This window comes from Magnolia sinica, chromosome 6, assembly GCF_029962835.1.
Source record: "Magnolia sinica isolate HGM2019 chromosome 6, MsV1, whole genome shotgun sequence".
In the NCBI taxonomy this organism is placed as follows: Eukaryota; Viridiplantae; Streptophyta; class Magnoliopsida; order Magnoliales; family Magnoliaceae; genus Magnolia; species Magnolia sinica.
Genome location: NC_080578.1, coordinates 42,106,335 through 42,121,081, shown reverse-complemented (window position 1 = coordinate 42,121,081; position 14,747 = coordinate 42,106,335). Strand labels below are relative to the sequence as shown.

General features: G+C 44.1%; 1 non-coding gene across 1 annotated transcript; it reads left to right on the top strand.

The window, feature by feature from the left end:
* Positions 1 to 13,599: 13,599 nt before the first annotated feature.
* Positions 13,600 to 13,706, top strand: LOC131250474 (small nucleolar RNA R71). The gene has a single exon (XR_009173399.1). It is a non-coding gene; the product is annotated as a small nucleolar RNA R71 (small nucleolar RNA).
* The last annotated feature ends 1,041 nt before the right edge of the window (positions 13,707 to 14,747 follow it).

Below are 14,747 nucleotides of genomic sequence, written 5' to 3'. Positions count from 1 at the left end.
AAACGCGTTGTATCCTTAAGGTGAGAACCCCACATATAGCCAGGTTGATCGAGCACTCCCTTTCCGATGTGGGATGAGCGCGCTGCCCCCGACCAATTGGTGCATTATTTTTGAAGCCCGACTGATCTCACATCAAGGACCCGGATGACAACCCATGCTCGGACCACAGCCCGGCTGGGCAGGCATCCACAACCCTTCAGGAGACAGAGCGTGCTCGCTCTGATACCATTTGTAACGCCCCACCTAAGGACACAATATTGTCTGCTTTGCCCACAGGGGTCACGGCTTTGTTCTTGGGGTTGCCCCCAAAACGCATTGTAACCTTAAGGTGAGAACCCCACATATAACCAGGTCGATCGAGCACTCCCTTTCCAATGTGAGACGAGCGCGTTACTCCCAACCAACTGGAGCGCTATTTTCGAAGACCGACTGATCCCACATCAAGGACCCAGATGACAACCCACGCTCGGACCACATCTCGGCTGACCAGTCGGGGTACTCCAACCATTCCATATCCACCGTCCATGGATTAGATGGTGTGGATGCAACACATCAAGTCAAGGTGGGCCCCACATGCTACCATGGTGGGGTCCACGTCCAATGTTAGGATATAACATATACGTCATGTTCAAACCCACCGTCCAGAGGTTTGGAAGGTGAGGATCTGAAGCACATACATCATGGTAGTCCCCCATGTGGGACCCATGGACGGACAACATGGTTGAAACCCATACATCAGAGGTGGGTCCATACATATGGGACCCACCGGCTTTAGATTAAGCTGATATTTATGTTTTCCCTCCATGCATGCCTGTCTAGACGAACAAGCAGCAAGCCCGTCTGCTGGACAATCCAACAAGGTGAGCCTGTCACGTGGACGACGTGGATCACAACACATGCTCATGGCAGGGTGCATCATGGTGGGCCACACACACATCATTATCATCACCATAAGAAAAGGAGAGAGAGAGAGAGAGAGAGAGAGAGAGAGAGAGAGAGAAGAAGAAGAAGAAGAAGAAGAAGAAGAAAGACTGGCCAAAGGGAGGGGACCCCACCACTATGGGCGCCTCAAAAGATCTAAACCATACATCATGATCATCATAAGGGTCCCATGCATGCATGGACCCTATAATAGAAAATCTGACATGGGGATGCCATCCCCACCATGCAAATTCAAGGGTCTAGATGACCCATCAATGAACTAGATCAAATAATGCATCATGGCTTGTGCATGCAACCAAGGTGGGCCATTGGCCACACCTAGGGAGTAAAATAGGATCTCCACCATTGATTGGTGGGTCCTACATGCCCTCAAGCAAGAATAGAATGAAGATCCATGGAGAAAATGAAAGAAACTACACATAAGATGCACCCACCTAGGATTCTTGAACTCCTTCCACCAATGGCTTCCAATGCTCCAAGGGGTGTGATTGAAGGGCTGAGATTGATTTTTGAGGGTTGGATTGGAGGAAATGAGCTTGGCATGTAGCTGGATTTTTTTAGGGAGCTTGGGATTGCTAGCAATGGAGAAAATGGAGAGAATGAGAGGGAAATAGAGAGATGAAGGAGAGAGAGGGGTAGGGTAGTAGGTTCTCTCACATAGGTTGGGTAGGGTGATCATTGCTTGTAAGAGAGGCATGGCTAAACTCATCATTGCCTTATAAGAGGCATGAGGCTATGGAGTAGGGTGGTAGGGTGGCTAGGTGTAGGGGTAATGTCATCCTCATAATGACCTAGGAAAATGTGTCATGGGTTAGGTATGTCCCACAACGTATGGTCCATGGCCATGATCATACACGGCCCACATCTCATGATCTAGACGTCGGATTGGCACACGAGATGCGACGTTGGAATCGCGGCGATGGCACGGTCGCAATGGCGAAGGTCTCGGGTTGAGTCGACTCAGGTTGATAGAGCATGACTTAAGGTCACGCACAAATGAAATCTATAAGTCGCGGGTCACCGAAATTTGACCGGGAGGACCATGAGATCCTAAGGAACAGAATGGACACTAGGACACGGGCCTGACAACTCTCCCCTCCTAATAAAAAATTTTATCCTCAAAATTTACTATCATGCAGGACAAAACAAGGGAAGAAGAGAAAGCATCACACACACACACACATATATAAACAATTAATGCAATACAAGGCATAATACAAGCACAATCAATCTGTAAAAAAATGGGGATAGCACTCCCTAATTTCAGCTTCGCGCTCTTAAAATGCCTCCTTAACAAAATGATGACTGCACTGAACCTTCACCAAAGGAATGACCTTGTTCCGGAGGACCTGCTCCTTCCGATCAAGGATGCGAATCGACTGCTCAATATAGGAAACATCCTCACGAACCTCAAGAGGCTACCAATCAATCATGAGAATGGTGTCTGACCCACACTTTTGTAGCATCAAAACATCAAAAATGTTGTAGATACCAGACAACTCAAAAGGTAAGGCAGGCCTATAGGCCACGACGTCAATGCGCTCAGTGATCTCAAAAGATCCAATAAACCTCAGGGCGAGCTTGCCCTTTGCTCCAAATTGAACCACGTCCTTCATGGGTGAGACCTTGAGATACACTCAGTCCCCAACTGCAAACTCTAAGGGACGATGCTGATGATCAGAAAAATTCTTTTGCCTGCTGTAAGCTATGCGCGTCTTCTGCCTGATGATGTCGATGACCTCTGACATTTGTTGTATAAGTTCGGGGCCTAGGAGACGGTGCTCTCCAACCTCAGCCCAACAACTGGGGGATCTACATAGCTTGCCATACAAAGCCTCGAAGGGAGTCATACCAATAGTCGCATAATAGCTGTTATTATATACGAACTTAGCCAGGCGCAAATGCTCATCCCAGTTACCCGAGAAGTCGATCACGCAAGCATGAAGCATATCCTCAAGAATCTGGTTGACCCTCTCGATTTGTCCATCGGTCTGTGGATGATACGCGATGCTGAACTGCAAGGCAGACCCCATCGCTCTCTGAAATCTCCTCTAAAACTGAGATGTGAACCTCAGGTCTCGGTCGGAAACAATCGAGACTAGAACATCATGCAGTCTCATGATCTCATCAACAAACAATTTGACAAGCCAGTCCAAATGCTAAGTCGTACGAATCGTAAGAAAATGTGCCAACTTCGTCAGAAGATCCACAACAAACTAGATGACGTCATGACCGCGCTGAGTCCCCGGCAAGCCCATGATAAAATCAGTGGATACGTGCTCCCACTTCCACATCAGGATGGCTGCAATGGACCTGGGGGTCTCTGATGATCGGCTTTGACACGCTGGCATGTGTCACACTCGGCCTCAAAATTGGCTATCTGGCGCTTCATCCTTGTCCAAAGATACTGACGCCTCATATGACGATCTATCTTCGTCGAGCCAGGGTGGATAGAAAACCACGATCGATGTACCTCGGTTATAAGATCTCTACATAACTCTAAAACATCCGAGACACATAATCAGCCTCTGAAGTAAAGTCCACCATCAGAACCAATTTGTCAGTCTAACTGACTCTTAGATGCTACCTCTACTCATCTGCCTGTTGAGCCTTGATCACCCTTGCGATAAGAGAGGGTTAAATCGACAGGCTCGATAATTGCACAATAGAAGGTTGTAAGCCAAACTCGAAGTCGAACGCTGACACATCCTCAAGCATCTTCCACTCCCAAATCATCATGTGCGCCACCAGGTCTCGTGGCTGACGGTTAAGGGCATCCGCCACCACGTTCGCCTTGTCCGAGTGGTACTGAAGATTCCATCCAACGTCTCTGCCTCATGTTCAACTCGAACTAAGAGAATAAATACTTCAAACTCTTAACGTCAGAGAAGAGCTCGAACCTGACTACATAAAGATAGTGCTTCCACACCTTCAATACGAAGACAGTTGCTATCGTCACCAAATCATGCGTGGCGTAGTTCAGGTCATGGACCTTAAGCTGGCGAGACGCATAAGCTACAGGCTTCTCGTGCTGCATCAGGACAGTACCCAAACCAATACACGAAGCATTGGTAAATATAACAAATCCATCACTCCCAGAGGGAAGAGTGAGGACAGGAGTAGTCGTGAAGCGGTCCTTTAGCTCCATAAATGCTCGCTCGTAGGCGTCACTTCACATAAACTCTGTGTCCTTCCGAGTCATCCTGGTTATCGGTGCTGCAATACGGGAGAATCCCTCGATAAATCATCGATAATATCCTGTTAAGCTAAGAAAACTGCGGATCTCAGACGCGTTCGTGGGCTGGCCCCACTGACGCACAGCATCAACCTTTGAGGGGTCCACAGCGACACCCTCCCTCGTCACTACTTGACCGAGGAACTTCACCTCCTCCTGCCAAAACTCGCACTTCTCCAGCTTCGCATACAGCTGGTGGGCATGAAGGGTCTGCAAGGCAATCTCCAAATGTTGTCATGGTCCTTACAGGTCCTCGAAAATATCAGAATATTGTCAATGAAGACTACAACAAACTGATCGAGATAAGACCGGAAAGCCTCATTCATCAACTGCATGAAGACCGAGGGTGCATTGATCAGTCCAAAGGACATGACCTGAAACTCAAAGTGACCATAGTGCGTCCTAAAAGCTGTCTTTGGGATGTCCTCCTCTCGGACTCGAATCTAATGATAACTGGAACGTAGGTTAATCTTCGAAAAGAACTGTGCACCCTGCAGCCGATCAAACAAATCATCTATCCTTGGGAATAGATACTTGTTCTTAATTGTGACCCGATTGAGCTCACGGTAATCCACGTAGAGCCTCAACGAGCCATCTTTCTTCCTGACAAATAGTACCGATGCTTCCCACGGTGAACTACTTGGACGAATGAAACTCAACTCTCACAACTCGTCTAACTGCTGCTGTAGTTCTCCCAACTCCATCGGTGTCATACGATACGAGGCCTTCGAGATAGGCACGGTACCAGGCACAAGAATAATCTGGAACTTAACATGCTGGCGTGGTGGCAACCCGGGAATCTTTTGAAATATATTGGAGAAATCATGGAGCACATGCAACTGCTCAATGCTCACTGCGATGGGCTCCTCTACTGCACATGACATCAAACAAGATAACAACTCCCCTCTAGGCTCAGCAACGAACTGGAATTGAGGCAAGCTAGGTATATAGAATGTGATTATCCTCGTGAAGCAGTCCAAGACAGCGTGGTATGTTCACTCCCCAAGTATAGGGTTGTGATGTAGTAATAAACTCGGTAAGACCGAGGTCGAATCCACAGGGACTGATACCTGTACGTTATCTGAAACCAAGTAGAACTAGAACTAGACTAAGATGCTATTTAAATCAAATAGAATTTAGGGAATAATTTGTGGAATAATTATCTAAAACTTAAGTAATTCAGAGGAAGGAAAACTAGGGATTCAGAGGATCCACTTGTAGAGATCAGGGAGATCTTATGCCTGCATCAAGGATTCAAACTGAACTTACTTGATCTGGTTTTCAAGAGATGAAAGGTATATGAATTAGAATGGATTCCATCATCCTACCATGCCCAGGAGACAAAGTAAATAACGGGATTAAACTAATTGCCAACCAATTGAAAGTACATGAAAGTTAGGAAGAGTACTATCATCCAACCATGCCTAGGAGACGATGGTGAACAACAGGGCCTCCTGACGTCATAAACATCAAAAGAGAAAAAGAGATATTCAAAGCCATTGCAAACCCATTGTAATTTCAGTCACAACAGACCATTAAGGACTGAGTAAATATTCTTTTAATAATCAACTCAAAACCAAGTTCAGTTCATGAAAAGCAGGAAATAGTGTCTCCCATCTCGCTACAGGCTTCACCTCTTAGCCCTAGCTAAGAGGATTAGCTACACATGATATGGGCTAAATTCTAATTAAAAGAAAGAAGAAGAAGAAGAAAAAGAAGAGGAAGAAGGAGAACCGTTTCAGCCGCTGTTCCTCTCTCTCTCACACGTCCACCTGCCTTCAGCCACACACGCTCTAGCAGCCAATCCGTTTTCCTTCCCACGTTCCCAACAGTAGCCAAACTCCTCCAAAAAAACACGGTCCCTGCTCTCTCTCTCCAGCCGTGGATAGCAGAAACCACCCTCCTTCCTCCACACGTCCCCAAAACGAGCGCTGATCTCCTTCTTATGCAGCCATCCGCCTCTGCTCCTCTCCATTCGCAGCAGACTCCTGGTGGGACTCTGCTCATCTTGCGTTAGTGAGCTGCTGGGACACAAGATCAGCTATCGGCTTTCTCAGACGTTCGCAGAACGTAACTGCGCATCCTGTTTTGCGCTGATGATTGGTGCAGCCCAAGATCGGGATTGGCCAGGAAATCCCATCCATCCATTGAACTTTCCATGAAATCTTAGCTCAGACGGTGAAATTTCAGGAGAAGTTTTGCGGTGGATGCAGAGATCCGATGTTTTCTTTTCCCGCTATCTGTCCGCTGTTTAAACAATCCAAACTGATCTCAAACTGTCTTTTACAATTTTTCCACCTAGGTGATGGTTACAGGCCTCTTTGGAATCCACTAGACGGTCCAGATTGAACCGATCACCTCAGTGGGTGGCCCACAAGAATCCACCGCAGGCTCTGTTGCGAAACAGAGCCTGCGCATGTGAGTGCTGTGATGGTCGGTGGGCCCCATAGTGATGTATTTTGAGAAATCCATTCCGTCCACTAGGTTCAGGATGAAAAACCCTCCGAAAATGAGTATTTTTTTTTGGAAAAATTGGTGTGGTCCACAAGCTTACTTACTCCGCCGTCCATCTGACGTTTAACAGGTAGGATCTTGTAAAATCTTGCATGGTCTCGAAATACCATGTAGGTTTGGGTCGTGGCCACCTCCAGAAGTACTTGGACGGTTCGGATCATCAATATGAACAATGGGTGGGGCCCACAGGCCAAAAACGGACGGGCAGCGGGTGCGCGCTGTCTCTGTTGAGGAGATGGATCGGGTCAGCGCCTGCTGACCGGTCCAGTTCTTCCGGTGCACAGCGAGTGTGCGTGCGCTGGATGTGCACGCCACTCAAGGTGGGGTCTACTTGGATGTATATGCGAGATCTGTTCCGTTCATCTCTTTTCTCATACCCTTATAATCGTGGAGAGCGAAGTTGAGGCACATCCAGATAGCAAGTGGGCCCCAAATCACGGTTTTAGTGGCTAAAGTGTCTATTGAGCCACTTCCACAGGGATCCGGGAGCTGATATTCGACATGTACGGTTCGTTTATGGTCCTCAGGCCATGTATGAAGTTTTGAGTTGAAAGAATGGAGGGAAGCCTGTGATCTTGCTTTCTGGACGTCTTCCAAGCCGCTTGAGTTTCAGTTTCTCGATTTTTGCAGCTCCCTGGCGTGTAATTCCGTAGATCTTGGTCCCTTGGAGTCCTTCCCTTGCCTTGATGCATTCTGGATGTTAAATCCATGCTCTCAGTACCTTTTCCCAGTCCAAGCTCGTAAATACGCCCTGCAATACAAATATGATTAAAATGGGCTATTAAACGGTACCTTGTTCATAAATCCAGGCAATAACTGGGTCTGATATGCAATATTTGACCCTCAACACAACCCCCAACCAGCATTTTGCTAGTCCCGAGCAAAGTATGCGAAAAATAAGTTGAGAATTACAGAACAATTTATAAACTCGAGTGATTTTTGCAGAGTAATCCAGATATGAGAATTTTTAGATTCATGACTGTTGGATATTACTTTCTCCTAGACTTCCAGCACACGGTAAACTTCATAATCAAGTTCAAAGTATTATTCCATTAATTAGAAAAAATCTAACCATTGAGATCTATGAATGTATAGTCTAATCTCGACTTGTCAACATTAAGATTCACCTCGATATTTAAGGATATCATTGGTAACAACTAAGAGAATTCACGATAACTTAACTTGGCTTACACATTATCTTTTTATTCTTTTAATTTTTTTAATTTTTTCATTAGAAGTAACGCCAAGAAGAGGGATCAGATCCTCACCTATAGGGAGCAAACCTAAGGTAAAGACTGTAGACCCAACTTTTTCACATATCATTCATGGGGAATTAAATCTACACCTATAGGGAGCAAACCTATGGTGTAGACCATTCACCCAATCCTTTCAATTTTCCAAGTTGGTTCCTTTCATGTTTAGTGATTACCAAGTTAATCTTTCAACATCAAACTGAAACCACGTGAGATGTGTCTGCGAATTCATGTCTCAATCAATGTTTACAATTTCTAGTAATGGATTAACGATTCAAACTTAGCTGTGAAATTTGATAGATAACCGAATCCAAGAGTCATAAAGTACCAACATCACGCATCTTGTAGTTCTAAATCCAAGATGGCCGTCAAAATCGCTTCGAATTCATATGAAATTCTAGAAAAATTTAAAAATTTTCACAATTTTTGTTCCAAGACCAAGAAAATGCTGGTTAGGTGACCTAATCTCTCACCCCCAACCTAAAATCTACATTGTCCTCAATGTAAAAGAAATAAGCATGCGATGCACATGGGACAAAAAGTAAATGAGAAGTGATAGAAAGATAATACCTGGATGAAAGAATCAAGAGGCTTTCCAAAGATTTCTACGTAAGAGCGGTCAGCACAAGAGAGAAACCAGCAGAAGTAAAATAAAATAACAAAAATACAATCCTACCTATACCACTTTCGTAGGTGCTCTCGATTGCATTTAGCGTATGCAACAAGCCTTTAAACCCCTAGGTTACCCCTAGTAGATGAGTTGTAGTCTCGTGAGGGTTTGCAGTAATATTACCCACAAACATTGAACTAACTATCGAAATGAAATAAAGAGCTGGGTTGCCTCCCAGGAGCGCTAAGTTTACTGTCTTTAGCCAGACAAATAAAGCAACTACCCTAGTCCTAAGAAAACAGGAAACCTACCTATACCTCCATCAGACTAGGAGATCAATCCTGGTAAACAGGATCAGTCAGAGGCATGGACATGTCCTCTGAATCAAATTTCTCGACAAATGGTTTCAATCGATGTCCATTGACTTTAAACTCCTTGCCATTGTCGGGATCTCTTATCTCAACGGCCCCATATGGAAAAACAGTGACAACAACGTAAGGGCCGGTCCAACGAGATCGAAGCTTACCCGGAAAGAGATGTAATCGAGAATTGTACAAAAGGACCTTCTGACCAGGCGTGAATGATTTTCGCAAAATTTGTTGGTCATGAAATGCTTTCATCTTGTCCTTGTAAATTCTCGAATTATCGTACGCATCATTCCGGATTTCTTCAAGTTCATTCAATTGAAGTTTGCGTAGCGAGCCAGCGTTGTCCAGATTGAAATTAAGATTTTTGATCGCCCATTACGCTTTATGTTCCAGCTCCACAGGCAAGTGACAAGCCTTCCCATAGACAAGTCTAAAGGGAGACATTCCAATAGGAGTTTTAAATGCAGTACGGTATGCCCATAAGGCGTCGGTCAATCGGATTGACCAATCCTTACGATCTGGGTTAACCGTTTTCTCCAAAATGTGTTTGATCTCCCTATTCGAAATCTCAGCTTGTCCACTTGTTTGTGGATGGTATGGGGTGCTCACCTTATGAGAGATACCGTATTTCTTCATTAAGCTCTCGAATGGTCTATTACAAAAGTGTGAGCCCCCATCACTAATGATGGCTCGAGGTGTTCCGAATCGAGAAAGGATGTTTTCTTTTAGGAATTTAATGACCGTGCGATGGTCATTCTTTCGACACGGAATCACTTCGACCCATTTAGTGACATAATCCACGGCGAGCAAAATATACAGATTTCCAAACGATTGGGGGAATGGTCCCATGAAATCGATGCCCCAGCAATCAAATGCTTCAATGATAAGGATGGGATTCAAAGGCATCATATTTCGACGGGACAATGCTCCCAATTTCTGACAATGCTCACAAGCTTTGCAAAACTCATGAGTGTCCCTAAACATAGTGGGCTAGTAAAAGCCACACTGCAGAATCTTGGCCGTGGTCTTTTTAGCAGAAAAGTGACCACCACAGGCCTCTGAGTGACAGAAGGAGATGACGCTCTGATGCTCATCGTCTGGTACACATCTCCTTAGAATTTGGTCTGGGCAATATTTAAATAAGTAAGGATCATCCCAGAAAAAGTTGCGCACCTCGGTGAAAAATTTCTTCTTATCTTGCGCAGTCCACTGTGTGGGTATGGCACCTGTAGCAAGATAATTAGCAATATCAGCGAACCAAGGTGAATGGGAGACTCTGAACAGTTGTTCATCAGGGAACATATCATTGATATGGGTTGCCTCAAGGGAATCAGAGGTGTTAAGGCGAGAAAGGTGATCAGCCATTACGTTCTCTACTCCCTTTTTATCTTTAATTTCCAAATCAAATTCTTGGAGTAGAAGGATCCATCGTATCAAACGGGGCTTAGAGTCATTCTTAGAAAGAAGATACTTAAGTGCTGCATGATCTGTGTAGATAATGATCTGGGATCCGATCAAGTAGGACCTAAATTTGTCCAAGGCGAACACTACAGCTAAGAGTTCCTTTTCCGTAGTCGAGTAGTTCACCTGGGCAGAATTTAAAGTTCTACTTGCGTAATGAATGACATAGGGCCGCTTATCTTTTCTCTGGCCTAGGACCGCTCCAAGAGCATAATCAGAAGTGTCGCACATAAGCTCAAAAGGAAGGCTCCAGTCGGGTGGCTGCATGATAGGTGCAGTGGTTAACGTGCCCTTAAGCTTGGTGAAAGCTTCCTGGCATTGCTCAGTCCACTCGTACGGAGCATCCTTTTGAAGAAGATTACATAAAGGACGAGAGAGGAGACTAAAGTCCTTTATGAATCGCCTGTAAAATCCTGCGTGTCCTAAGAAGGATCGCACGTCTCTGATGTTCTTGGGTGGAGGTAGGTTAGAGATAAGATCGATTTTTGCCTTATCTACCTCGATTCCCTTGGACGAGATGATATGCCCAAGGACAATTCCCTTCTGAACCATGAAATGACACTTCTCCCAATTAAGTACCAAGTTCTTTTCTTCACATCTTTTCAGCACACATTTAAGACTTTCCAAGCACTTGCTGAAAGATGGACCGTAAACAGAGAAATCGTCCATGAAGACCTTTAGATATTGCCCTACCATATCAGAAAAGATACTAAGCATGCATCGCTGAAAGGTGGCAGGGGCATTACATAGTCCGAATGGCATCCTTCGATAGGCAAAGGTGCCGTAAGGACATGTAAATATAGTCTTTTCCTGGTCTTCAGGGGCTATCTCTATCTGGTTGTAGCCCGAATACCCGTCAAGGAAACTGTAATAGGAATGACCAGCTAACCTTTCAAGGATCTGATCAATGAATGGTAAAGGAAAGTGGTCTTTCCTTGTGATGGTATTCAACTTCCTGTAGTCAATGCACATTCTCCAACCAGTAGTGACTCTAGTTGGCACGAGTTCATTATTAGCATTGGCTACGATGGTGATTCCGGACTTCTTAGGGACCACTTGAGTTGGACTCACTCATTGACTATCAGATATAGGGTATATAATACCCACATCCAATAGTTTAAGAACCTCGGCCTTAACCACTTCCTTCATGTTTGGATTTAGTCTACATTGTGGTTGCCGAGCGGTTTTTGCATTATCCTCAAGATATATGCGGTGAGTACAAATCGAGGGATCGATTCCTTTGAGGTCCGCTATCGTCCATCCTAGGGTTCCTTTATGCTCAATGAGAGTAAATATGAGCATACTCTCCTGTTCTTTCTCCAGGTGGGCAGAGATCACCACCGGGTATGTCTCATCTTGACCTAAATAGGCATATTTCAAATCAGAGGGCAAAGGTTTTAGGTCAAGCTTCGGCGGCTTGAGGTTAGACGGTAGAGGCACTACATCGGTTTGTGGTAATTCTTCAAATTGTGTCCTCCACCGGTTAACTTCAAGTACCGGTGCAGTATCAAGCAAGGCGCATGTCTCCCTAATCATGTCATCATCAAAATCATGGGAGTGAGCCAGGCACGTCTCCAGATGGTCGGAGGATAAGGTCAACGGTGTCGTATCTTCCACGAAAGAGTCAATCATGTTAATGTCGTGGAAATCATCATCATCCTCTGAGTTGCTGCCGTTATTAAAAAAAATGTTTGACTCCAATGTCAAATTTCCAAAAGACAGTCATGATACCATTCCTGCAATTGATAATTGCATTTGATGTGGCAAGGAATGGGTGACCAAGAATGACGGGAATCTGAGTGCTCATGTTATTGATGGGTTCGGTGTCCAGGATGATAAAATCTACAGGGTAGTAAAATCTATCGACCTGGACTAACACATCCTCAATTATCCCTCTTGGTACACGAACAGAGCGATCAGCAAGTTGTAGTGTGGTTAGGGTGGGTTTTAATTCACCCAAACCTAACTGTTTGTATACCGAGTAGGGAATCAAATTGACGCTCGCTCCTAAGTCAAGAAGTGCGTGATCAATTCGATGGTTCCCGATTACACATGATATGGTTGGGCTACCAGGATCCTTGAATTTTTGTGGCACGTCTTGCTTCAGGATGACACTCACTTTCTCAGCAAGAAGATTTTCTTTTGAATAATTTTCTGTCTTTTGGTCGTGCATAAGTCTTTCAGGAATTTGGCATATGAAGGTATCTGTTTAACGACATCAAGTAGAGGAATGTTGACTTTCACTTGTTTCAACACCTCTAGGATATCCTGAGAGTTAGAGAGAGGTTTTGGTGAAACCAACCGTTGGGGGAATGGAGCAACTGGCTTCTCTAGAAGTTCCGGTTCTACTTTTTATGGGGCATCACTGGATCCATCATTGTTGTCCTCTTTTGGTTCTTGAGGCTTTTCGGGCCTAACCGGAAGAGTTTTATCAATGATCTTCCCACTCCTAAGAGTGGTGATGGATTTAGCATGCCCCATCTGATTTGAAGAGCTGGGATCATTATTCTCGTACTGCGGTTTAGGATTAGGGAGAGGTTGTGCAGGAAGCATCCCCTTTTCTATAACCGTCATACGAGAATCTATCTTTTGCATAAAATCTGTGATTCCCCGCATTGCCTGAGCTAGCTCTTGTATGGGATTTTGAACCGGTTCCTCTTGAGGTTTCACTTTATTTGGATTTGATTGAAGAAACCTGGACGAGTCACCGTTTGTCCATTCCTCCAACTAAAGTTTGGATGATTTTTCCAGCCAGGATTGTATGTGTTGGAGTTAGGTCCAGTAAAAGGTCTTTGATAGTTGTTTACGACATTGGCTTGTTCATTCAACACTCCTCGAAAGGCGGGTATTGTAGGATAGTTTTCAGTTGTGTGAATGTTGCAATCACAGATGCCGCAAACAATTTCATTGACCTTATCCTTCTTTCGTTCCATGGCCTCAACTTTCCTTATGAGCGTAGTCACTTTACACTTGAGATCATCCTCTTCTTTCAAGAGATATAATCTACCTTTCTCCTTTAATTGAGTCGGCCTAGACGTGGTGTTCGCCATTGGGTAATAGTCCCAAGATTGTGTTTTTTTAGCCAGACTGTCGAGGTAGTCCCATACCTCGTCGACATCTTTATTAATGAACTCTCCATTACACATTGTCTCGACCATTTGGCGCATGGAAGATGTCAGTCCATCGTAGAAAAAATTTGTAATGCGCCACGTTTCAAATCCGTGTTGTGGGCATGAACTGACCAAATCTTTGAACCTTTCCCAACATTTGAAGAATGTTTCATCTTCCTTTTGGGCAAAGTTCATGATTGCTTTTCTGAGGGTAATCGTTTTATGATGTGGGAAGAATTTTTTTATGAATTTCCTCTGCATGTCGTTCCATGTGCTAATGGATCTAGGACGCAGTGAATGTAACCATGTCTTAGCTTTCTCTTTTAAGGAAAAAGGAAAGAGTTTCAGCCTAATTGTATCCTCAGATACATTAGGAAAACATAATGTAGCTATTATCTCATCGAACTCTTTCAAATGTAAATATGGACTTTCAGATTCAAGTCCATGGAATTTGGGAAGGAGTTGGATAACTCCTGGCTTGATGTCCACTTGTCCTGTGTTTTCAGGAAAAATCATGCATGAGGGCATACTCACTCCCGCCGGTTGTAGATAATCTCATAAAGTGTTGCCTGTTGCACCTCATTTTCATCTTGGGTATCCTCCACCCTTGGTGGAAGTAGAGGAGATTGGTCTTCAGCCATAACTTCAGTTAACTCAGGGGATTTCGAGCGGTGTCTAGTCCTGCGATGGATAGTCAACCCCTCAACCAATCCTCCTTCAGTCAAGAGACGTCGAGTGTTGTCACGGGCCCACTTGGGCATGAAAACACTCGCAGCCCTCAATTAAAAACCTAATCCTAAGAAAGGAAAAGAAAATCTAGAAAGAAAGAGAGGGAGAGTTGGAAAGGAATTACCAAATTGAAGCTCCTAAGTTAAGGACCTGCAAAATAAAACAAAAATAAGTTAGATTCTAAAAAGGAGAAAAACAATCCTTTAAAAGAAAGATAGCAGCAAACTGATTTCTAAAAGAAAGTGGAAAACTTCTAAAATGAATTAGGAAAGTCCTAAACTAGAAAATAAATTACTAAAAGAGAACTGAAAAATAGGAAGTAGAGAAAGAGGGTACCGAATTAGAGATTTCTATCTTAAAGGCCTACAAAATAGGAAGGTTAGTTTCTAAACAAAAATTTTAAAAATAAATTAGGAAACAAATTAGATTCTAAGATTAGAAAGTTACTAAAAATAAAAGTAGAAAGTTAATTAAGAAATAACTTAGTTTCTATTTCCTACAGATGAGAGGATACTAGAATTAGAA